This window comes from Leopardus geoffroyi, chromosome A3 (assembly GCF_018350155.1).
Source record: "Leopardus geoffroyi isolate Oge1 chromosome A3, O.geoffroyi_Oge1_pat1.0, whole genome shotgun sequence".
Taxonomy (NCBI): Eukaryota; Metazoa; Chordata; class Mammalia; order Carnivora; family Felidae; genus Leopardus; species Leopardus geoffroyi.
In genome coordinates this window covers 33344398-33371045 of record NC_059336.1, presented here as the reverse complement: position 1 = coordinate 33371045, position 26648 = coordinate 33344398, and positions in this window count along the sequence as shown.

Here is a 26648-nt window from a genome sequence, read left to right as displayed (position 1 = left end):
GTACCAAAATCAGAATATGCATAATAAATAAGAACCTATAAAATTTTAACACAAGAAAGGAACTGTGATCTCATAATAAGTAGCATGGTAGAGTTGGTACATGAGGAGAGAGCATAAGTTCTGAAAATATTAAATCTAGATTTGATTCCAAATCAGCTACACAAGTTGAATGAAATTTCAGAAATCATATATAAGATCTGTGAACATCAATTGCTTTAAGTGTCAAATTGGACTAAGCATCTTGTATACCAGCTGCTAGTGTGGTGGCACTGTATTCTATTGTTTAGAAGCAAGTTACTCAAGAGAAGGGGATTCTAAAAGGTTGTGAATACCATAAGAAGGGGATCATTGAAAGCCATCTTAAAGGCTGCTTATTACAGTGGTCTCATAGTCAGAATTCCTGATTTCTAATTTTTGGTTCACTACTTCTTAGCTAGTTGACTTTAAGTAAGCTTATTACTTTCATTGTGTCTCACTTTCCTCATTTGTAAATTGGGATGATACTACTTCTCTGTAATAAATCCTACCAAATTAATCTCATTTCTTTTTCTAAGCATATTAGCCAGTTTATATCTATCTATATCTATATCTATATCTATATATCTATATCTATATCTGTATCAAGACACACACATATACATATATGTATGTATAAATATATATAGGTAAATATATATATTGGTAGGTAAGTAGATAGGCAGACAATCAGAACTTTTATCTCAACAAGGTATTTAACCAAGAATTCCTTAATACCTTTGAGGACAAGAAGAAAAGTGGATGATTTGGGGCTACCCAATAAAGAGGGCTCACTTGAAAAAGGCTCCTCACACTATTATAAGGGGATCTATTCCTGTTTTTTTCCCATACAACAAGTTTCTAAACTTCTTAAATAAGAGGATTAAGTGATGAGATTATTAAGTGCTTGCATGGCACAAAACTAGAAGAATAGCTAATTGTTTAGACAACATATTTGAGACTCCACATGATATTAACAGATATAAGTGATATACCCAGATAAATAAGATACTATTTAACAAAGACAAGTTCAGCTAGTACATTACAAAAAGTATAGAAGTGAGCAAGCCTTTTGTCATGGCTCATCTTTGTAAAATAGGCCTTTGTATTACCGCCACTAATTTTTACCATCATTAGCTTAGAATTGACCGTGCTGAGATCTAGTTTAGAACTTTCTGACCCAAAGTTCATGCTTTTTCTACCATTGTCACTCCCCTGTGTTTGCCTTCTGAGACTTTCAAGGATGTTATCTCATACCTCTAAGAGTTATGCTCTGAATGACAGTATTCACTAGCAACATATGGTGATTTCAACTTAAATTCAAGTGAATTAGAAATAAATTAAATAAAATTAAATAAAAATTAAATTAAATTAAAAATTTTAGTTCCTCAGACACACCAACCAGGTTTTAATTAATCAATAGCAACATGGGGCTAGTGGCCCCCATACTGAATAGTGCAGATATCACTGCATTTTGTAGAAAGTTCTATTGAGCAGCACTGATGTAGGGAAGTGCATTTTAGTGGGCCCAGGGGGCATGTTACAAATCTGTTAGGGCCTTTTCAGTTGTTAAAATGATTGTCAAAGATAATCTTGTACAATGGAGAACAGTTATATTTTCTCATATCTTTTATTATCCTGTATAATAGTTAAACAGACAAAAGAACCTATTTGTAATAATCTGAGTATAAAATTGAACTTTGTAAAACATATATCAAAAACAGTTCTAAATATATACTATATTCCCTGGAATGAACTTACCATGTGAATTCAGGTACTTAGTAAATTAATCTACTTTGGTTGATGTTTTGAAAATTACGTCGTGAACAGAAATACTACCTCATGGTGTCTGAATAGTCAATAAAAGTGCACACTATATTCTCTTTCATTGAATACAACCAAAACCCTAGGAAAAATACATAGGTCAGATATTTGAGGACTCTAATACATAAGTAAAAGGCAGATCAGCAAGAAGATCATAATTTAAAGTACCACCAAGATGGAAGATTAAGTTTCCATTTTTTTCCTTCCAGTCTTCTCACTGTTTAACCATATGAGAGCAAAATAAACTCAAAAAAAGAAGGAAGAAAATAATAATTAAAAAGTACAAAAATTACGGAAATTATAAAACAAATGGAAAAAGCAGAAAAAATCAAAGAAATAAAAAGCTAGCCTTCTGAAAAAATAAATAAAATGGATGAACTTCTGGCAAGAATGATAAGAGAGACAGACACACAGAGGACATAAATTATCAATGAATTAGTAATGAAATAAAAGATATGATATAAATACCCATAGACTTAAAAAGATAAAAGTAATACTATGACCAATTCTATACACATAAATGTGAAAACTTATATGAAATGAACCAACTCCTCAAAACCCACAAATGTTCAAAACTCATGCAAGATGAAATAGATAACATGAATAGTCTTACAATTATTAAAGATATTTATTTAATCCATACTTTACAGCTCTAGTAAGAAATTTTTTAGGCCCAAATGGTGTTACTGGTGAATGTTATAAATATTTTAGAAATAATACCAATTCTAGATAGCCTTCTAGAAATAGAAGATGAAGGAATACTCCCCAAATCATTTTATGAAGCCAGCATTACTCTAATACCAAAATCAGACAAAAACAATTCAAAAAGTATATACCTTCCCTAGCCAAAAGACATTTTTAGGACACTTATTTTTCCATTGGAATTGAGAGGTTGATAACTGAATAAAGACAAAACAATAGCAAAGTTACTATGCTCCAAAAAATAGGGAAAGTAGTGCTTTTAAAATTGTCTGGAAGTGGCTGTTCCAAAGACATATCTCCATCAAAGTTAATATCAGCCTTTATTTTTCTTCAGGATTTAGGTTATAAAACAGGTAATTCAGCATGAATTTCAAAGCTGTCTATAGTAAACTGGAATCTGAAGAATGGAAGGTTAAGTCAATGTTTCACTCATTTTCAGGAGAAATTGTATCAGTCAAGATGAGGAGTGCCTGCCTGGGCATAAAGACAACAGGAAAGGATCCAGGAGCCAGATTGGACCCAAGGTTTTATAAACAGCCTGGTAACGAGACCACTAATATGTTAATTTGATTCTAGGTTATGTGAAGAGGAATATGCCAAGAAAGACTGGAAGTAATCTTTCAACTTCTCACCCACGTGATCAGATTCTTATTGGTTTATTAAGACTAATTTTTCTTCTTGCAACTAGAAAGGATTTGTGAGAATTTTTTTACGAATTAGGCACATTTATATAAATGATCAAAGTTTTTCAGACAGATATTTCTGGGAAATAGACTAGCTAAAAAATTGGTGTAGCCAATCGAGAAGGGAAATGTTTTTTGTGTGTCAATAGAGGATTACAAACCTACTTTTCTCCAGCTTAGCAGAGAAAAAGAATGTGCTTAAAGGAATCAAATAATGACAGTTTAATATAGGAAAAAATTGACAATGAAAACTCTGAGGGAGGCAGAGGATACAAATTTTCTCCTAATGGGTATTTAATTAGGAGAGAACTGAATGGTTCTGAGGATTTCCTCCAGATCTAGGTTTCTAATGGGAATGGAAATTAAAAATTTTTGATCTCTCCATCTGAAAATGTTCACTGTTCTTTATTACTGTTTGTTCTTTAATTAAATCCTTATGTACTACCACTCCTGGCAGGTCTTTCAGTTCCACCCACCCATCCTTTCCTTTCCCTCCTGTGGTAGAATGAGTACTTAATGGTTCCAATTTCTCACCATTCTTTGTAGTCTCTTCCCCCAGACTTGCCCATGACTCACATTACTTCTCAGTTTTTCTCCCTGAAAAGGAGTCTATTTCCCCTACTCCTTGATTCTGAATGTAGTCATGTGATTTGTTTTGCCCATTGGATGTTAGCAGATGTGATGTTTGCACAGAATTGCAAAACAGCATATGTATTTCTGCTTCTTCTCTTTCCTTTATATGACTGTCATGAGAACACGTCTGAGCTAGCCTACTAGAGCATGAGAGATATGGAGCAGAACTGTATCATCCATTACTGACACTCCAGCCAAGTCCATACTAGATCAGTCAATAGCTAGCCAACACCCAGACATATGAACCAACACAGCCAAGATCAACAGTGCCACCTAACCAACTTGCAAGTAGCTAGGTGCCTCTTTGAAAGGAAACCTTATTAATTTAGTGTTGTTCCCCTCTGCCTTCCTCCCTGATGCAAGATCTTATTTACTGGATGGCTTGTGTTATGTCGATGTAGAGTATTTATTCGGGCAGTTAAAGCCCTCTCTCCTCTATTACCATTTTCTGTAATGTAGTTTATCACATCCACCTTTGGTCACCGCCTATTCATGATGCTTTTTGCCAAGATGTTCTCAGCTTCAAGAAATCATGCAAATCTCTACCTTCTCTTTTTCCACACCATAAGGATTCTTTAGGTCTGCTGTCATGCATCTTCTGGCATGGGAAAATTTACATCTTTTCCCACACCTCTCTGAGACATCAGGAGACCAGAATGTGAGAGTGAGAACAACTTCATTACATATGAGCTATACCTGTCTAGTTTCCATCTCTACTCTCTGTATCATTCTGGCACAGAGGATATTTGTATGGTACTTTCTATTGCTATAATTTCAGGATTACAAGCCTATGCTTGGGAATAAGTCTCTTCTGCCATTGGAAGGCCCCCATTTCTGTATAGACTTTTTCTGTTCATTAGCCTGTGATCCAGGAGTCAGTCAAGATACAGATTCTCTAATTCCACCTTAAGAACTCACTCATGTTTAAGTTCTCCTCTTTTTGAAATTGCATCTCACTTCAACCAAATAAATAATTTTATTTATTAGTCAGGGAGCACAGGCTTTTTATCAATTGTCTCATGCAATATTGTTTAGGGCATAATCTCTGTGCTAATTTGCCTTAAGGTCTTGTTTTTGGACCTACAAAATATCTGGCTTTTGCTAATCAATAGCCTATATTTTTAAAACTATTTCCTATTTTCCAGGAAATCATTCTACAATTCAAAGCAAGAATTTGACCTTTTCTTCTTGTTGCATCATCACTTAGTGGAAGCCCTCTTATGTATGGAATGCCTCTGGTTACATATTAAGATGGAGAGAAAAAGGGAAAAATTAGACAAAAGGAAAATAGGGATGATAATCCTTAACTAATATCTAACAACTGTGTCTTGAAACTATAAATAAAATATAATAATTGAGATGAGATGGTCCAGATGGGATTATACAATAAGAGTAAAGAAAGATTAAAGACAGGATCCTGCGGAACATGAACATTAAAGGGACAGGAAAAGAAGATGAACTGTGAGGAAGAACAGAGAAATGAAACAGAGATTTTTTAAAAAGTCAAAAGAGTTTGGTGGCATACAAATCAGGAAATGGAGAGAATTTCAATAGTGAAGGAATGAACCACTGTGGTAAATGGGAATACAAATTTGTACAATGAGAAAGAATTTGGTTTTTGAAATCAAGTATATCTAAGTTGACATACTGAGTCATACTCTTATGTTTCTCAATCTCTTTAAACCTTACTTTTCTCATCTATAAGGTATGCATAAAATATTATCTGATACTTACTGGTTGAGTTGTGAAATAATGAGATAATATGTATAATGTTGCCCAATGGTGAACTACACAGTGAATAATAATTTCAATATCATGGCTATATTCCCTTTATGAAATCAACTGGAAATATTTTTGTATGCTAAGGAATACTTTTAATAATTGGAAAAGAGCCAGATGACATACGGTATTTTGGGAAAGACACATTTTGATAATATTTATTCCACTTATTTCCTTATTCAATTTTTCAACTGTATCTTTACTCAATTTTTGGCTTCTTATCTGGACAATGTGTATTGTGTTTCTATGTCTGAAAGGATGCAAAAAAAAAAAAAAAACAATTTTACCCAATAACCAACAGGAATTAAAAACAAGAAGTACCAAAACCAAAATAAATGTAAACTCCATTAAGGGAATCCCTCATACAAATCTGACTCTTAATATCCACAAATAACACAGTAATTAAAACTCATATTTTACAAAAGATTCACCCATTTCTCCTCCTATCCTGGACAGTCTGACAATGAGTTTGACTTCTGGGAAAGGATATTTAAGCAACATTACAAGAGCACTGTGTTAATGTTCATTGCCAGAAGCAAATCTAGGTAGAATTCTTGAATTTGAGAATAATATTAATGATTGACAAACACCACAATCAAGGCAACATGCTAACTGAACTACAAAGTGGGTTAAATGAGCTCCATTATAAGAAAATTTAAACAGGTATCAAAAAAGTTTTCACTCAATCTGTAAACCACAGATACTTTAAACTCCAGTTAGGATCCCCCATCCAGAGACAACTGGAAAGCTCAGTTAACACCACCATCAATATCCAGACTGTAAACTCAGGACTGAAGGGAGATAAAAAACAGTGACCAGATAAGGCATGCAGGTAGTCCAGGAGGTCCAGCTATGCTGTTTGTGAAAATTAAAGGCCCAAAGAGAGATGCCCATGTCAAATATGATGCAGAATTAGCTAGATATATGGCAAGAAAAACACTGTTGCAGTCCTTAGAGCTAGCCGGTTTATAGGTAGACATGCATGTGATTTAAAGTACTAATTAACTGTCCTTCAACTCACTTTTTATTTTGCTTGTCCTACACCAGTACCTTGGCTGGGTGGGATATTTTAGTAGAGTGTTGACCCAATCCTTATTCCTGTGGGATCTGAATCTTGGGTTACACAATTTTTCACTGATTAGGTGTATTTGCAAAGAAAGTACTAAAAGGTGCTACCAGAAAATAATAAAATTGTAATAAAATTCAACCACTCTACCCAGAATAATATTCCCCTTTTCTGTTTGTTGGCTCAATGACACAGGAAGTCCAAAATGCAGGTATGAAGAGGATAATGTCCATTCATCTGAACTATGGCCAGATGCCTGGAAGAAGCTTTCCCGTGATGAGCAGGACCTCCAAAGCTCCCAAGTCCAAAGTAGATGGGGCCAGGAAGCAAAAATTCTTTATGTGTGTCTCATATATAATAGAGAAGTCACTTCCATTTCGTATACTTGATTCTTAGATCTTTCCACCCAGGCTATAAAAAGTAGGCACTATATGACAGTCATTACTATGTATGAGGGCCATTCTTGAGCAGATTTGAAAGCAAAAACTTTCTACTTCTGGTTGGTGCCAGCATGCCATGTAAACCTATAAAAAAATGAAGTTTGAGCTTTTTTACTCATCTGCCATTTGGTCATAATGAGCTTATCTTGAGTTCATATTTGTATAATGAGGGAGAGGCAGCACAGCAAAAGGAGAGGTAAAATGGCACTATCTACTCATGCCATTTTATTTGTGCCTTCCAAGCCTGCTCAGTCATGGTCTCATAAATATTATTCCTCTTTTATGATGGAATGCAGCTGTGCACATCCAATTTTATGGTTCAGTGGATCAGATATTGCTCAGTGCACGACAGGTAATTCAGACTGTATAATCACTTGGTGTTCTATAATCAAGTATTTAGTCTATCAGGGCCCAGTAGCAAGCCAGAAGTTGCTTTTCAAATAGAGAGTATCTGTTGCCTGAAGACAAAATGGCCTTACTCTAAAACTCTAGCAATCTATTGTGTGATTCTCCTGTTGGGACTTGCCAGAGATTTCACAAAATCTCTTCTGGCCTCAAACATGCCAGCTTTATTGGGTCTGGTGGGTCATAAGGCCCAAGTAGCATGGCAACTCAGATAACAGCCAGAATCTGACCTGCTGCAGAATTCTTTTTATTCCAGACCCCACCAAAAAGGACAGCCTTAAAGATAACTTAGGAAATGGGTCCAATGATTTAGGCATATTGCCTCTCTCTAAAAAATAGTTCCATTAAGCATTGTGCCTCTTATTTATTTATTTATTTATTTATTTATTTATTTAAACATACATACTTTTAAAGCAAATTCCATTTAATAGATTAGGAAAATTTGACATCAAATGGGCTTCAAAATGATTTAGCCAAAGTAAATCATCACAACTTAATGTTCCTTTTTTTTAAAATATAATTTATTGTCAAGTTAGCTTATATACATTGTATACAGTGTGCTCTTGGCCTCTTTCTTGATCTTTTGCAATGTAAATGTAATAACTTATCTCTCACTTGAGAAAAGATGTTTGAAATCCCCCAGATCACAGGTTCCTGAGATTTTGAGGGTTTATTTTCTACTTTTGGACGTGCATGTAACTTACTTACTAAGGCATCCAAGATAACTTACAACTTCCAGCTCACTAGGTTGAATTAGCACAGTGTCATCAACGTATTGGACCAGTGTGATATTCTTTGAGATACGAAGATGATCAGGGTCCTTCTAGACTATAGAAGCTCAACTCATGGAATGTGTAATAAATTAATGACCTGTTGCTATCATGGCTCTGAAAATGTTAGAACAACCTGTGAACAATGATTTCTTCTTTTTGGTGTGGTAATAAAAAAATATTTTTCAGCCCAAACACACTACATAAATATGCTGTAAGAAGTGATACCCAACAATAAAATTTCAGGCAAACACACACCAACCAATTTAAATTAGCCAATAATATCCAAATAATATCATGTGAAATACATTTGACTTGCACACCACATTTACATGAACCAAGGGTGTTGTTTTCCTTCTGTAGGCTGAATGAGAGTGATAAAGCCCCTTTGCTTCAGGAAGAAACAGTATTATAGTGTTTCCATATGTTTAAAATAAACAGTTTTTCCACCCACAGATTCAATTCTTTCTACAGAAATACCAAAGCCTTGCACATTAGATGCTTCTTCCATTGTCACATTTTCAAGGGAAAGAATATTATTATTAGCACACGTGGTTCCGCTATCAAATACCTTCCTAAACATCCACCAACCTGACTCTTTACCTTTCAAAGAACAACTCCCTCATACTCTTATCCACCATCCACTATCAAGTCTTCTCTTCTTCATTTCCTGACTACAATATTATTTACAACCTGTATTTATTTACTTTCCAATTCTAATTTATTACTGCCATTAATCTGTTTTATTGTTGAATTAGTATATTTTTCTATTTCTGACAATTATCAGTTATATTGATTTGGGGGTGAAGTGAATAATTTTCTCATTGAAAGTTATGTATAATAATATAATTATATATATAGTGATAGCTTTCATTCATTAGCAGGGTTGGCATGGATGGATTAACAGTTATTAAGAAAATATGTTTCTTATTTTAGAAAGCAGGAGAGAGCACATATCCTTGAAGTAAGATAGTAAAAGAAACACTTGTTTCTGACAAGTGTAGGCAAACTACTTCCTATTATCTTGTTACTAGTTAGGAGAGAGAAAGCACTAAGTCAATAGTTGCATATTAGTTATTAGGGAAACTACTGATTTGTTCCAAGATACCACTCCAAAACTACAATTCTGATTGACATTTCTACCTACACTCAGAAATTTATAATCATTTATCCATCTGATTTTTGCACAGGTCAAACAGAAAAGTTAAATGGTGAACTTGTAGGAATCATAATCTAAGCATCATGCAACTGTTTTGTGGAAACACCAATCTCTGTCACTGAGAGATTGCCTAGAGATATGCCATTGCTTTTGCTTTATAATATGAGAGAATATGAGGGACAAAATTTGGACAAAGGGGAAATTCTAAAGGGCCTGCCATAACAGCTCTCAATCTATAAGTCAGAGAGTCGATGTCTGGATTCTGTGAGTTACTAAGTAATCTATTTCTGCTTTTCTATCCAGGACTCAGGAAATAAACACAAGATTGGTCTGCTCTCTCATGGGTCACTACCTGTTTCTATGACTGTGGGATCCCAGTATCCTTACTGCCATTCAGAAACCTAATTCCACTAAAGTGTTCCTGATAATCATCTCTGCTCTAGAGAAAGCAATCACTACAGAGAATTTAAAGTGCTGTAGCACCTCCCACACCACTGCCACCACCAATGGATTGCTTCATGCCTCTTAAAGAGTGTTTTCCAGGCTTCTCAAGGGCACAGTTAGAGGGCGGAAGTTAGAGTAACCAACCATCCCAGTTTACCTGGACTATCCTGTTGTTAGTATTAAAAATCCCATGTCCTAGAAACGCCTCAGTTGTGGACAAACCAGATGATTGATTGCAATAGAAGTAGGTTACACACAGAAGATATCCACCAATATTTCCATCTCCCTGATGTCTCAGTTTTTTTTTTCCAGGATTCCAGGGATATTCTAGCATTTCAATCTCATTTGGTCAAACTTCAGTTAGCTAACCTATTAGAATGTGAATGGCATTTTAAGTATTCAAGTCAATGCATTAATTCCTAAATTCTAGGTGAGTGTACTCATGCCAATAATTTGTCTTACTCAAGGGTTGTATTTCTCTTTATCTAAGATGCTTAGATTACACTGTCGTATAGGATACTCAGACCTTAGCCAATACAGAAATCTTATAACACCTTTGGTGTACAGACTCCTCTCTTTCCAGACCAGGTCTTATGTTCTTTCTGTCTGAGCTATGTTGGCATCTAAAGCATATTACAGGACCGAAGGCAATGAGGAATGGTATAGGTGTGTCCTGAAAAGAACTAACATCAGCTTGGGAGACAAATGCCCCTTATGTGCAAGTCTTGTAGTCAATGTAAGGCTTTTATGTAAAGGATGGATGGATTCTCAGTAGAGACAAAAGGGGCTTTCTCAACCAGAAAGAATGGGTGAGAGAAAACTGAGGGAATCAAAGTTCTCAGGCCATGTTATTTTCCCAACTGGTTCCTCTCATGTTTCAGAGTACCAGTCTTTCTTCTCTGGAGGTGGTACTTTAGTGTAAGAGATATGGTGGGTTGAACATGTATACTACTCCTCTGTAACCCTTAAAATCAGACCCCAAGCTAGGGTCTTAGACATATTTGCCCTGAAACTACAGAAAATGAGAAACTCCTTTACAGCTGCTATCAAGGCCTTCTGATTGTCCACTCACATTCTCAACTGGATATTCAGACATTTCAATTTCTTCTTCTCACTGAGAGTGCTAAGACCATAAAAACAATGACCTGACCCACAATTTTACCATCACTACGATTTCTACGGTGACCAAGTATACTAATCACTTGAACTCATAACACTTTGCTTCCACCCACAGTGTATTCCATCTAACCATCAGCAATCACTTGAGCAATTGTGATGCCATTGAACTCAATGAATTTCCAGAGTCTTATTTCCTTCCCTCTGCCTATATTATCAGTATACTCTTCAAATATAGGGTCTGTTTTCTGGGAACATTCTTCATTCTAATTGCTATATCCAGAAGGAAATATATGGCATATTCAAACTGGGTAATATGTAGAGAACTTAATAAAGACATGATATACAGAGATGTGGGCAGGATGTAAAAACACTATAAGAAATAGTGTAGTACCTGCAAGCTAGTAACACTGGAATTGTTGCTACTGCAAGACCTGAAAGGACAAAGAGAATGAATATATGGTTATCAGAACTGGAGAGGGCTCACCACTGTTCAAATTTTATAGGAAGCTAGAGAGTAGAGAGTCCACTGATGCCATCCATATGGGTCAGACTGTCAGAGCACTGAGCATGAGGGAGAAGGTTAGGGAGTAATCTGGGCCATCAAAGAAGATTCGTAAAACAGATGAGTAAGAGTAAATAAAATGGCATGGCAGTCATGCAAATAGACTACAAAAATAGAAAGAGGAAGAAAGTACAGAAGGGAGGAAAAGAGGGAAGAAGGGAGAAAAAGCTGAATACTCAACTCAGGAAGTCAGTATACCTTTGGAAATGAGAAAATTACTTGTAACAAATTTCTCCTTCAAAAACAATAAAAGCAATCATGAAATGTATAAACTTGATAATACAACTAAATTAATCAAAAGGGAATGATTAAGAGAAAAGGAAGCCTATTGAAGGCAAAAACTCGAGAAAGTGGTAGAGGAATTTATGACACAAATTTACATATATATACATATATAAATTTACATACATATATTTACATATATATGCATATATAAATTTATATATTTATAAATATATAAATTGCCTATAGAAAGAGAAAAGGATGTGAATGCAATTCTAAAAATATTATAAAAGCAGAGAATAGAAAACAGACCTAACATATGGATGTTTGATGCACTTAAAATAAATCGACATAAAATTATTTTTAAATGATAATTATTTCTTAATTAAGAAAATAGTTGTTTTTACTCAAAGATCAAGAACAAGAAAAGGATGTCTACTCTTACCACTTTTATTCTGCATAGTACTAGAAATCCTAGCGGCAGTAATCAGACAAGAAAAATAAGTAAAAGGCATGCAGATTGTTAAGAAAAAAATAAAACTGTCACTATTTGTAGATGACATGATACTATATATAGAAAACCTTAAGGACTCCACCAAAAAAAACTATTAGAACTGATAAATGAATTCAGTAAAACTGCAGGATATAAAACTAATATACAGAAATCTGTATTCTTTTTTTTTAATGTTTATTTATTTTTGACACAGAGAGAGACAGAGCATGAATGGGGGAGGGTCAGAGAGAGAGGGAGACACAGAATCTGAAACAGGCTCCGGGCTCTGAGCTGTCAGCACAGGGCCCGACGTGGGGCTCAAGCTCACGGACTGTGAGATCATGACCTGAGCCGAAGTCGGACGCTTAACCGACTGAGCCACCCAGGCGCCCCCAGAAATCTGTATTCTAGCACACTAATAGCAAGTAGCAAAAAAAGAAGTTAAGAAAACAACCCCATTTACAACTGCACCAAAAATAATAAACTATCTAGGAATAAATATAATCAAGGGGATGAGAAACATATACTAAAACACTGATGAAAGAAATTGAAGAGGACACAAAGAAATGAAAAGATGTTCCATGCTCATGGATTGGAAAAATATCATTAAAATGTTCATATTACCCAAAGCAATCTACAAATTCAATGTAGTCCCTATCAAAATATCAATAGAATTTTTCACAGAATTAGAACACACAATTCTAAAATTTGTGTGGAACCACAAAAGATCCCAAATTGCTAAAGCAATCTTGAAAAGAAGAACAAAGCTGGAGGTACCACAATTCCAGGTTTCAAGATACATACAAAAGCTATGGTGATCAGAACAGTATAGTATTAGAAAAAAACAGACACAGATCAGTGTAATAGGATACAGAGCCCAGAAATAAACCCACACATCTATGGTTAATTAATCTATGACAAAGGAGACATAAATACGTAAATGGGGGAAAGACAGTTTTTTAATAAATGGACAGATACATGCAAAAAAAATGAAACTACACTACTTTCTTACACCATACACAAAAATAAACTTAAAATGGATTAGAGACCTAAATGTGAAACGTGAAACCATAAACTCCTAAGAGAAAAAACAGGCAGTAATCTCACAGATATTGGCCTTAGGAACATATTTATGGTAGTTTCTCCTCAGGTCAGGGAAATAAAAGCAAAAATAAACTACTGACACTACACCAAAATAAAAAAGCATTTGTACAGAAAAAAATCATCAATAAAACAAAAAGGCAAGTTACTGAGTGGGAGAAGATATTTACAACGGATGTATCCGATAGGGGGTTCATTTCTAAAATATATAAAGAACTTATACAACTCAACACACACACACACACACACACACACACACACAAAACAAACAAACACACACCAATCCAAATAAGAAATTGGCAGAGGATATAGACATTTTTCTAAAGAAGACATACAGATGGCCAACAGACTCATGAAAAGATACTCAGTATCACTAATCATCAGGGAAATGCAAATCAAAACCACAGTGAGACATCACCTCAAAATAGAATTGTTAGTAACAAAATTATAAGAAATCACAGATGTTGGTGAGGATATGGAGAAAAAGGAACCCTCATGCACTACTGGTGGGAATGTAAACTGTAGAAAATAGTATGGAGGTTCCTCATAAAATTAAAAATAGAATTATCATATATTCCACTAATTCCACTATAGATATTTACCCAAAGAAAACAAAAACACCAATTCAGAAAGATATACACCTTCCTATGTTTATTGCAGCACTATTTGCACTAGCTAAGATAAGGAACAACTTAAATGTCCATCATATGAATGGACAAAGAAGATGTTGGATAGACAGACAAACAACAGGATATTACTCAGCTATAAAGAAAAATGAGATTCTGCCATTCGCTATATAACATGGATGGACCTAGAGGGTATTGTGCTAAGTGAAATAAGTCAGACAGCTAAAGATAAATACCTATGATTTTAAGTGTATGTGGAATCTAAAAGAACAAAACAAATGAACACATAAAATAAACAGACTTAAATACAGAGAACAAACTGGTAGTTGCCAGAGGGGAAATGGTGAGGGGGGAGGGGCAAAATAGATAAAGTATATTAAGAGGTACAAACTTCCAGCTATAAAATAGATGAAAAATAGAGCATAGGGAATATAGTCAAGAATACTGTAATAACATTGTATGATGACAAATGGTGACCACACCTGCCATGGTGAGCACTGAATAATATATAGAATTGTTGTATCAATATGTTAATTTGTATACCTGAAACTAATAGAACATTTTATGTCAGTCATACTTTAATTAAAACAAATAAGTGATGATTATATGGGTACTTAACATACTGCTATAAATCAGTATATTTTTGGAGACTCACTATGTATGGTGATATATTAAGGATTTTTTTTTATTTAAAAAAAATTTTTTTTTCAACGTTTATTTATTTTGGGGACAGAGAGAGACAGAGCATGAACGGGGGAGGGGCAGAGAGAGAGGGAGACACAGAATCGGAAACAGGCTCCAGGCTCTGAGCCATCAGCCCAGAGCCCGACGCGGGGCTCGAACTCACGGACCGCGAGATCGTGACCTGGCTGAAGTCGGACGCTTAACCGACTGTGCCACCCAGGCGCCCCAAGGATTTTTTTTAAAGAAGATGTGAACATACAATTTGAAGGAGTATATTGTTTTCTGGGAAGGAATGATGCATAATGAGGAACACTGCAAAGTACCCTAATGAAATTCCTACTATCAAGACAACAGAATAATCCCACAGTCATTTAAACAGAAAAAGTAACCTTGTACAGATGGATAAATTGGGTTGACCTCAGATTTCTCTGCAGCAAAATTAAAATTCAGAGGTCACAGAATATTGTTACAGTTCTGAGACAAAAAATGAAGGTTGTACACAAATTTTACACCCACAAATGTATTCTCGAACAAGTAAGGGCACCAGAAATTGCATGAGATATTTGTTTGTTTGTTTTTGTTTTGTTTTAACTTTTAAAAATATTTATTTTTGAGAGAGAGAGTGATCAGGGAGGGGAGGGCAGAGAGAGGGAGAAAGAGAATCTGAAGCAGGCTCTGTACTGTCAGTGCAGAACCCAATGCAGGGCTCAAACTCACAAACTGTGAGATCGTGACCTGAGCCTAAGTCAGATGCTTAACTAACTGAGCCACCCAGGCACCCTCAGATTTTTGCTTTTTTAAAGAAACCACCTGATGAAGGAATTCAGCTAACCAGAATGTAAGCAAAAGGAATGCACCAAGAATGGTAATTGCTTAAATACACATAATCAGTGGTAAGCACGAATTCCATTAGATACAGATTTTTAGGCAAAGGTGATAAGAAGTTTCATTGCAGAAAGGAGTGTAAACATCATTGTCCTTGAAGAAAAGCTTCATAATGTAAACTACAGTTATGGTTCAGGGCAAAAATCCAGAAACCAATTTAAAAATCATTATTTTTCATAGATATTGTCTTGTTTTTAAGTTAATAAATGAAGAATAATGATTTATATAGGCTATACAGTTATAAAATGAATCATATAAAAAATAATACAAAATAAATGCATCCAAATTTCCAAGTGTGACTGTTTGGCAGGGGGAAGAAGGAGGACAGCCAATGCAGCAAAGTGAGAAAACAGAGGAAGTAGTAAAGGATATCATATAAAATAAGACAACACAATTAAAACAATCATTTATATGTCTATAAATTCACCATTGATAAAAATGACTCAAATCAACAATAAAATCCAACAATATACTTAATACAACACTAATTAAAAAAGAAAGTACAAAGCAGAAAGTAAAAGGCAAAAATATATAGATAAATGAAAAATAAAAGTAAAAAACCAAACATAAAGCTATAGTCCCCACATTAATATCAGATAAGTGGAATTCAAGCCAAAAGCTATTAAGTAGGACCAACCAGGACATATTGTAACATAAAAGATAAAATCCATAGTGACAAAATGTCCTTCATGATGTTTTTTAATGCAACAAATAACATAGTATACAAATACATAAAGCAAAATCTAAAAAATGCAGGGGTAAATGGGCAAAAACAAAAATTAGAGGAGACTTGATTTTACCTCTGTCAGCTCATGGGAAAATAAGTATAGAAAAGAAGAAATCATAGATAAGAACTGAATAATGGATAAGGTCAATCTATTAGATATGGATCAAATTTTATTCTTTGAAAACACAGAATACACATTCTTCTTAAAGGGCCTGTGGATTACTTATAAGCGTTTTACCAGATATTAGGCCACAAAGTTCATACATATACATATATATATATACATATATATATATATATACATATATATATATACATATATATATATATATACATATATATATGTATATATATATATATACATATATATATGTATATTTTAAAGGTTTATTTTTGAGAGAGAGAGAGAGTGAGTGAGCATGCATACATATAGGGGAGGGCAGAGAGAGAGATGGGGAGATAGAGGATCCAAAGTGGGCTCTGCACTGACAGCAGTGAGTCTGATAAGGGTCTAGAACCTGAGCTGAAGCCAGATGCTCAACCAACTGAGCCACCCAGGTGACCCTTTCCAATATATTGTTTAAACTAGATACACTGGTCCATATACTTTGACCACAAATAATATAATATAGAAGGTACAGATTACTCAATGTTAGAAAATCTATTTATATAAATTAATATAAAATAGCATATTATCATCCCATTTACATCAAAAAGATAACTGTCAAAGCTTTATATCTATATCTGGTTCATAAAATAAAATAATAAAATAAAATAGATGTCGACTATGACAACTCCTTTACATGTATATACTCAAAGTCAGCACTTGGTGAAATGATGAAATATTGAAAGTATCCACATAAATCACAAGACCGGATACCATCATTCTCATTACCTAATTTTTTTTTTTTTTTTGCAAAACTAGCAACTCATATAAACAAAAGATTAAAAAAGGAGACATACACTCAAGACAGAAGAACTGAAACCATTTTTATTCTCAGATTATAGAATTATTTGCCTATGAAACAGAGTAAATTAAAAACATAAAAATATGAATTATGAAAGTAGTTGAAATAATTTAATAGAAATAAATACATGGTTCCTTCCTTTAAAATATTTTTAACATTTATTTATCCCTGAGAGACAGAGAGACAGAGTATAAGTTGGGGAGTAACAGAGAGGGAGACACAGAATCTGAGGCAGGATCCAGGCTCTGAGCTGTCAGCACAGAGCCAGATCTGGGGCTTGAACTCACAGACCACAAGATCACGACCTGAGCTGAGTGAAGTGGGACGCTTAACTACATGAGCCACCCAGGTGCCCCTATATTGCTCCTTTTGATAAAACAAACAAAAAAAATAGCTATGAAAGTATTGTCCCCCCAAAAGATATCATTTACAAGAGGAAAAGGGGGCAAAAAAGGCCATCTAACTAGGAATGAAACAGATATCTCAAGATACCTTAGATATATCAAGATACTCTGATAGATCAGAGTAAAACTTTAAAACTCTTCTAGTCTATATTTTTTGTTGTGGTTCACTGAAGTCTCTATTCAGTTATCTTAACAGTCAGCTAATGATTGAACAGAGATTCCTTAAATGCTTGCAATCAATAATCTTCCCGTGTTTGCTGAAGGATTGTCTTTGTGCTTGGGGTAAGCCTCAACATTCAATCAGCCAACTTAAGAACACTGCCATAGCCTTCACTTCCTGCTTACCTCAAGGTACCTGACAAACCTCAAGGTTAGTCAAAGGTTAGCATTTAGGCTCTCAGGTCTTTAATGAGCGTGCTCAGAGTCCTGGATATGTGCATAGCCCTACATATGTGGGTAATCTGAGATTCTCAGGAACAAATCTGAGCTTTTCAAAATCCTTTAAGGGCATCTCATCCCCAACTTTTCCTTTTAAATTTTTTGGTTTGCTTATTGTTTGTCCTTACCTTTATCTACTATCTTATTCAGGCAACTGTGATGTTATACAACTGCCTCTGATTGTTGCAACAAATGCCTCTAAGGAAAAAGCAGTTTATATGAGGCAAACTCACAGTCAGGTCAAACAAGACAGCCTTGTAAGTAGTGTATGCCGATGAACCACTAAACAGGTCAAATACTGATCTTCCTCTAAGAATGGGATTTTGAAGAAACTCTAAATGCATTTTGCCACCAGTGATTGGCAGGCTCATTTTCAGGATGATCGCAAGCTATTGGTTTTTAAGGCTTCTGTGGAGCTGGGGTAGGAATAAGGCAAATTAAGATGCCAAAAAACTCATTATTCTTACCAAGATGCAGTGTTTTTCTTAAATAAATGTTTCAGGAATTGCTGCAATCTTTTGGTTAATTTCCACAGTTGTGAAAGATTTAACCCTGACAATTATTGCCAGTGTTCTCATTGTTTATATGGAGGAGAGGATTTTCTGAAGTTTTTTACTCTGGCATTTTTGCTGATGCCACCTTAGATTATATATTGTAGACCAAGAGTCTGCATTTATGAGTTTATCAAAATTATCATAAATAGCCACCTCAGAAATTAAATACATGATATTGAACTTTTGCGGATTGGTCAAATAGCTTGAGCTAGTCCATTACAAATATCACATGGATATTTGTATGAAGTGTCCTAAATATTGTATGTAATCTTTCAGTGAGAACAAATAGGCCTGATGATCAAGGGAATAACCCAGATAGTTGGTCAGGTGACTACTGCATATTACAAATCAACCTAAATCTTATTTACTTAAGACAACAACAAACACGTTATTGTTCATGAACTTTGTGGGTAAAGATTTTGTAAATGATTTTGGTTTTGAATTGTGGTTGCAGTCAGATGATGGTTGTAGCTACAACATCCAAAGTTGGGGGGCTGAAACGGCAACCATCTAATTGGGCATCTCTTTCTCTTCATTTAGTTTCATGTCCTCACCATGTGATCTTTATGTGATGGATATTTAGGCTGCCTCACGACATTGCAGCCTCGTGGCAATCGATGGTTTATCCGGCCTTTGAAGGCTTCAATAATGAGTATTCTAACCAGTAAGATAAAGATAACACCACATTTTATGCCTTAGCTTCAAAAATTGTACAGCATCATACTTACCAATGTTTATTGATTACAAAAAAAGTCATAAACCCACCCCGTTTCATATGGAGAGAATCAGATTCTATGTCATGATGGAGGAATAGTAAGGTTTTAGAAGAGCGTATGTGAATGGGGATAATGTTGCAGCCACTGAAGAAAATACAATCTGGCACCCAATCAGAAACCTCATTAACAAACATTAGGAATCTTGGGGGTTGATGTATTAAATATATCACTCAATGAAGACCTAAAAAGTACCCGTGATCCCCCATAATAAATCAAAAGCCCATGAAATCCATAAACATTCACAGTTAGCTGATGCCTTCAAAATCTGACCTTCAGTTACACCCCAGTGTAGTTGGATCCAATTTTCATTGTACGTTAATTATTTGCCACTGAGATGGGCTAGATCTGCCAAACCAGTTTCACTTTTGACTCATCACTGAGTATATTTTGCCCCATTACTCTCTTGGCTTCTATTAATACAAGGCCACAAGTTGAAACACTGCTTCCAAGTCAATTGCTCAATTTAAAAGACACAAAATTATTCTAGTAAGACATGAGCATGATGAAATGCTTCATGTATCATTCCTCTTTATAGACACCATGATTCTGACAAGTTTCATTCCTCATTTGGTACTGAAACATTGCCATCTTCATTAGACTTGTTGTCAGGTGTATCTGCTGGGCACCAATTTGCTATGTATTTCCTGTCTACAAATTGCGTGTGGAATCAGGCATTTGTAGGTGAGATGGAGATTGCATATGCAGGTTGAATCAGGTCCCATTTACCACAATTGTTAGCATTTCTAGCAAGGCAGTATATAGTGTCTGGAAACTATGACAATTTTGTAAATGTTTATTTCTCAAAATTTTGTTTACTTTTTAATGTTTATTTATTTATTTTAGAGACAGAGAGAGAGAGAGCAAGCAGGGGAGGGTCAGAGAGAGGAGACAGAATCTCAAGGAGGCTCCATGCTGTCAGCACAGAGCCTGATGCAGGGCTCGAACCCACAAACCATGAGATCATGACCTGAGCTGAAACCAAGAGTCAGATGCTTAACCAACTGAACCACCCAGGCACCCCTGTTGTTTACTTTTTATTCTGAAATGTAATACTACACTAGAAAACTGAATAAACATAACTGTACAGTGGTGTAAGTGTAGACCTCAACTCTACCAGCAATCCTGAAATCATGGCTCCCCATCCATCCCTGCTCTATTACACACGCTCTTCCCCTCATCTCCTTACATAGCTACTATCCTGCCTCTCATGATAATCACTTCCGTGGATTTTTAAAAAATATATTTATTTAAAATTTTGTTACTGTTTGTTTATTTTAGAGAGAGAGAGAGCATAAGCAGGGGTTGGGGGTGGGTACTCAGTGAGAGAGGGAGACACAAAATCCAAAGCAGGCTCCAGGCTCCCAGCTGTCTGCACAGAGGCTGATGCGGGCTTGAACTCACAGATCACAAGATCATGACCGGAGCCAAAGTCGGACGCTTAACCAACTGAATCACCCAGGCGCCCCTAAAAATATATTTTAATCAATTTGGTATATAATACTAAAAATACTATCTTTTCCTATTTTTAACTGTATCTAATTGTAATTGTACTGTATGTAATATTTTGCAACTTTATTTTCTTCACTGACAGTTATGTTTGTAAAATATACTCAAGTTGTTTATGGGTCTGATTTTAAAATACTTAAAATAGTCAGCAGTATACAATTGGTGTGACATAATTGCTAACTTTAATATCTCCCTATTTTCAAGGTTTGTAAATCCTTAAACAAAACCAAATCCTTTTACGTTTGTACCCAAGAGGACTTATTCCAATATTTTAATAATCAAAAAATCTGGATTTCAACTTTTTCTGATTTTCATTATAAGAAAATATCCATTTTTCAGAAAATTCTCCTTTATTTTTTTTTAATTTTTTTTAACGTTTATTTATTTTTGAGACAGAGAGAGACAGAGCATGAACCAGGGAGGGTCAGAGAGAGGGAGACACAGAATCTGAAACAGGCTCCAGGATCTGAGCTGTCAGCACAGAGCCCGACGCGGGCTCGAACTCACGGACCGTGAGATCATGACCTGAGCCGAAGTCGGACGCTTAACCGACCGAGCCACCCAGGCGCCCCAGAAAATTCTCCTTTATAATGGCATCTATAGAAGCTATAGATAAACTATCTTTTCAAATTTTTTAAACTTTGTATAATGCCAAATAGATTGATAAAGTTTCTTAGATGAAAATATGGAGTTACCTTAAAAAAAAAGTGGGGCACCTAGGTGACTCAATGGGTTGAACGTCTGTTGCCTGCTTGGGATACTCTCTCTCCCTCTTTCTCTGCCTCTCTCTCTCTCTCTCTCTCTCTCTCTCTCAAAAATAAATAAACTTTTAAAAAAGCATTAAAACAAAGAAAAACTTAAGTGCTTTCTGAGTCTACAGTGAGATAGATTCCATAGGAATCACTTAGATATCATAGCATCATTTACTGTGGGCCTGGCTTTATTCATTTTATATTTGTTATCTCATCTACGTTACAGCCTTATTATTACTTATTCCCATTTTATAGATGTATTCAAAGAACCAAAACTAGGGGAAACAATTTGCACAAGGTCAAATTGCTAGGGACAGAGCTGGGATTTGAACCCTGATACTCTTTCCCCCAGGTCCTACGCTCTTAACAAGGATGTTAAACCTCCTCTGTTAGATATACACTCTCACCTTCAGTGGGATTTATCATTGAATTTAGTTGTGCCTGAGTCTTTTGTTTCTAATCAATCATTTCCACTGCTTTATGTAAGTCAGGGTGGAAGACAGCAAAAAAAAAAAAAAAAAAAAAAAAAAAAGCTTTGCTATGGAATTGAAGATAGTAATAAACTCGCTGGAAAACAAAGATCACATTAACAACTCATATCAGTAGTGCTGGTGTATCTCTTGACTCTCCTCTGGCCTGTTTCAAGTCAGTAGAATCATCCCCATGGAACTAACACATGGACCTTCAAAATTAATCAAACTGCTGCTCAATGCTAACAAAAAAATTCCATGGGATCTTTTGGCAATATTCCTTATTCCCATTCACTGTTTTTGCTCTTGTCACCTTATTGGTCCTGGACTCAGATTTCCTCTGTATTTCATTGGTTCTTTGTACCACTCAAAACTTGCTTCTGCTACTCAATGGCTGACATTCAGTTTCCAACCTTAGCCAGGCCATATTCTTAATCTGTTTATGCTTAAATTTGCTGTCTTTGGGCAAGGCACCAATCCTTTTGACTCTTAGTTTTACTGTGTCTAAAATGAATCATTTAAATAAAATGGCCACCAAAATATTTGCCAATATTAAAATACTATGCTTCCTTTCCAAATACTTGTAGTGTGGCCCCCTAGGTATTATTATAAAACATCACTATGGTTAAATAATACCAGAAGAGATTTTTTTCAGAAATTTTTTTCAGAATGTTTTGTCTCACTTTATGCTGGGTGAAGCCAAAAATTTTTGAATATTAAAGAGGGACTCCATTAGTGATAAATTGCTTGTCTTGTTTAGTTATTTGGATAACCATTCTCATGGCAGTCATTGATTGGCAAGGAAGCCACATGCTACCCTGCACTAACTCTAATTTTCTTTTACAAACCTTGTTTAAAGAGATTAAGTAGTTATTCTGGGCTCAGTATGGACAAGCTGCTCTAATAACATAAATTTTCCTTATCATCTGGGTTCTTGCTATTGATAATAACATACTGAAGGAAATATTATTCCATTAGACTTGCTATTCCCAGAATTTTATTAAGTGTTACCAAAAAGGAGACTTTAGGAAATATAATTTCCTGATATGTGGCATCACTGCACTTAATTTCAATTTCATATTTTTCAAACAAATGAAGCAATAGGGACAATACATTTTAGAAAACTACAGATGTAAAAAAAAAAGTAATTTAATTTCCTCAACTTGTTAGGCAACCAATTACAGTTTAACATGATTAATTTGCTAAATAAAGTTAGACCTAAATAGCACAATTTAATTTATTGTCTTCTAAAGAATGAATGAAGCTGATTTATTTTTCTGAAAAATCATTTTGATAGAATCTCACAAGTCTGGTGATTTTATCATCATTCCCCTGAATTTATTTGTATCTTATGGTGAAAGAGGAGAAAATTAAAGGGTTGCTTAATACTCGTCTTCAGCTTTGTGATAATTAAGATATAGGGGAAATTTCCTGATATGAAGAATAATTACATAATGGTACAAACAAATATAGATACTTCATAAAAGAATATAAAAATATGAAACAAATTGATTTAATAAATCTAGTGAAGATTTAGAGAGGATATTAATTTTTTCAAATACTTCAAATCTTCAAGTCTAACAATGTTCTGTGTTATAACACTGAATTTTTAAAATACCCTAAAAATGCTAGTTTATGTTCAAGAATATTTTGCTGTCACTCTGCCAAAAGTCAGTATGTTGTTGGGTTCAAGTGTAAATTCAGTTCTTCGATTTCTAGTTCTCTTCTAAATCTAGAACCCCAGAGTGTGAGCCAGGTATGTTTCTTCTGTTCTATCTGCCTCAAGGTTCTCTAATAGATGTGGCATTTTTCTGCTATTATTTTATGCAAAAATACAGTAAGATCAATTAAGAGGTTCTTCTGCTTTCTGGGGACAGCAAAACAGGGCATCCTTTTCATGAACTGCTAACTGTAGACAGGCTTTTAGGAGGGTAATTTAAAATTAATGGGAGCTAGTCTTTGATGCAGTTAAGACTTCAAAGACATGCCAGGTTTTATTTGTTAAAGGGGGGTGGGGGAGTTACAATAAGAGGAGGGATTACATTAAAGCTTACAAAATGTCCCTAAAGGGCTTGGACTAACACAAAGGTGTGGTCAGGGGGTCCGTCCCTCCTCCCCTCCCTCCCTCCTTCCCTCCTTCTTCCTTCCTTCCTTCCTTCCTTCCTTCCTTTCTTTCTTCCTTCCTTCCTTCCTTCCCTCCCTCCCTCCCTCCCTCCCTCCTTCCTTCCTTCCCTCCCTCCCTCCCTCCTTCCTTCCTTCCTTCCATTTTCCTTTCTGGTGTATCTGAATTAACAATGACTGACAACCAACAGTGACACATTTCCAATGTGACAAGTTTAAAAACTAAAAATGACCCTCACTTAGGAAAGATTAAATTATCCTAGATAATTTGAAAATTTTTTTAATGTTTATTTATTTTTGAGAGAGACAGAGCATGAGTAGGGGAGGGGCAGAGAGACAGAGACATAGAATCTGAAGCAGGTTCCAGGCTCCGAGCTGTCAGCACAGAGCCCGATGCGGGACTTGAACCCACAAACCATGCGATCATGATCTAAGCTGAATTTGGATGTTTAACTGACTGAGCCACCCAGGCATCCCTCCTAGATAATTTTTTTAATCTTTAATTTTCATGAAGTAGGAATCAGTCCTTGATTTGGAGAATTCCTTGTTGGTGGTGGAAAATGGGGTGCCACATATTATATTTGAACTAATTAAGAACATTAAATCACTTCCAAACAGAGGAAAGGAAGAAGGAAGAAATTGTAATCAGGTATGATGAACTTAATTTAGTTAAGAGAGTTCAGCTGAATTTCTGCTTGCACCTCAGCTGCTAGCTACATGGATGTGGGAATAATCAGGGATGACCAAATATAGTCATAGGGAGTTATCGAGCACTTTAACAAGTTACAACTCTAGAAAACAGTGGGTCTAATATCTTCCAAGCACCTTGTTTTGTTTTGTTTTGTTTTGTTTTGTTTTGTTTTGTTTTAAATCTCTGAGTCTCCATTAGTCATGAAGACTAATACCTGAGCAATCTGGAATAGGGCAGGAACAACCAATGCCAGGATAACACATTTCTAGAGACATTAACTATTCTGCTCTGTTGACCCAAGGTCATGTATTTGTTTGTGTAAATTATGTAAGCATGCATTTGCCAGCGAGATCAGCAGTTTTCCTCACCTATCTCCTCTCGTAGCTCGCCTCCTGAAGAGTAGTTAATTCCCTTTAAAAATAGTTTGTCAAATGAATCAAAACTTGCTCCCATTCATTTTAAATCACTCCCCTCAACAACCAACCATTAGCAATCCATTGCCAGAAAACAGAATTATATTGTAAATTAAAATTTTATTTCTGAGATATAAATATATTTTTTCCACTGAGGTCATTGGGATTATGTGAAGACATCTTTTACATTTTAGAAAAGTATGTTGGAGACCAAGTACCCTTGTCAGTTTCAGAATAATTTTTGTAACAAGGAATCTCAAATTAAGAACTACTCTAATTTATACAGTTCTACATATTCTCTTTAACTATACTAACTATATTCTCTTCGACTTAATTGTAATTCAAATTTTAAAAGTTCTGTTATCAGGGTGCGTGGGTGACTCAGTTGGTTAAGCATCCAACTTCAGCTCAGGTCATGATCTCATGGTTCCTGAGTTCAAGCCCCACATCAGGCTCTGTGCTGACAGTTCAGAGCCTGGAGCCTGTTTCAGATTCTGTGTCTCCTTCTCTTTCTGCCCCTCTCAAAAATAAATAAACATTAAAAAAATTTTTTTCAATAAAAAAATAAACATTAAAAAAAAGTTCTGTTACGGAAGTTAGATGTATGATTTTCAGCAACCTAGCTTTGTAGCTTTACTTACATGTCTTTGAAAGAAATTAGGAGGAAGCTCCAAGAGAAATGGTATTATGTCTGTTTTATTTACTGCTTCATCTCCAGCACTAAAATAATGCCTGGCACAGAAATTGACAAACTTAAATAATCAGAAACTAAATGGTATTTCTTCACATGGGCACAAATTAACTAGTAGATAACACAAAATGTTGGTAAACTAGAAGTTTGTCTTTTTCTTTGTTTATCTGTGTGTATTTGTTGAGTGTCCCAACTGAGAATGTATCTGTGAACAAAAATCATTTCACTCTTAATTCTCATGGAGACTACAGTCTCCCCAGGGACACATATATGAATCCAAATACTCTAAAAATAAAAGTGTAATGGGAGTATGATGATTACAAACTGAAATAGTTCTACGAGGATGGATGGAAGAAAGGAAGGAAGGACTGACTCAACTTTAATTATGGGCTCAGAAAATGCCATACACAAGGAATTGAAGTGTAAATTGAAATCTAAGGACAAAGTGTTAACAAGGTAAAAAGAGAAAAAGAATTTCAGGCACAGGGAACAGGCTGGGAAAAGGCCAAGGGCAATATCAAGATG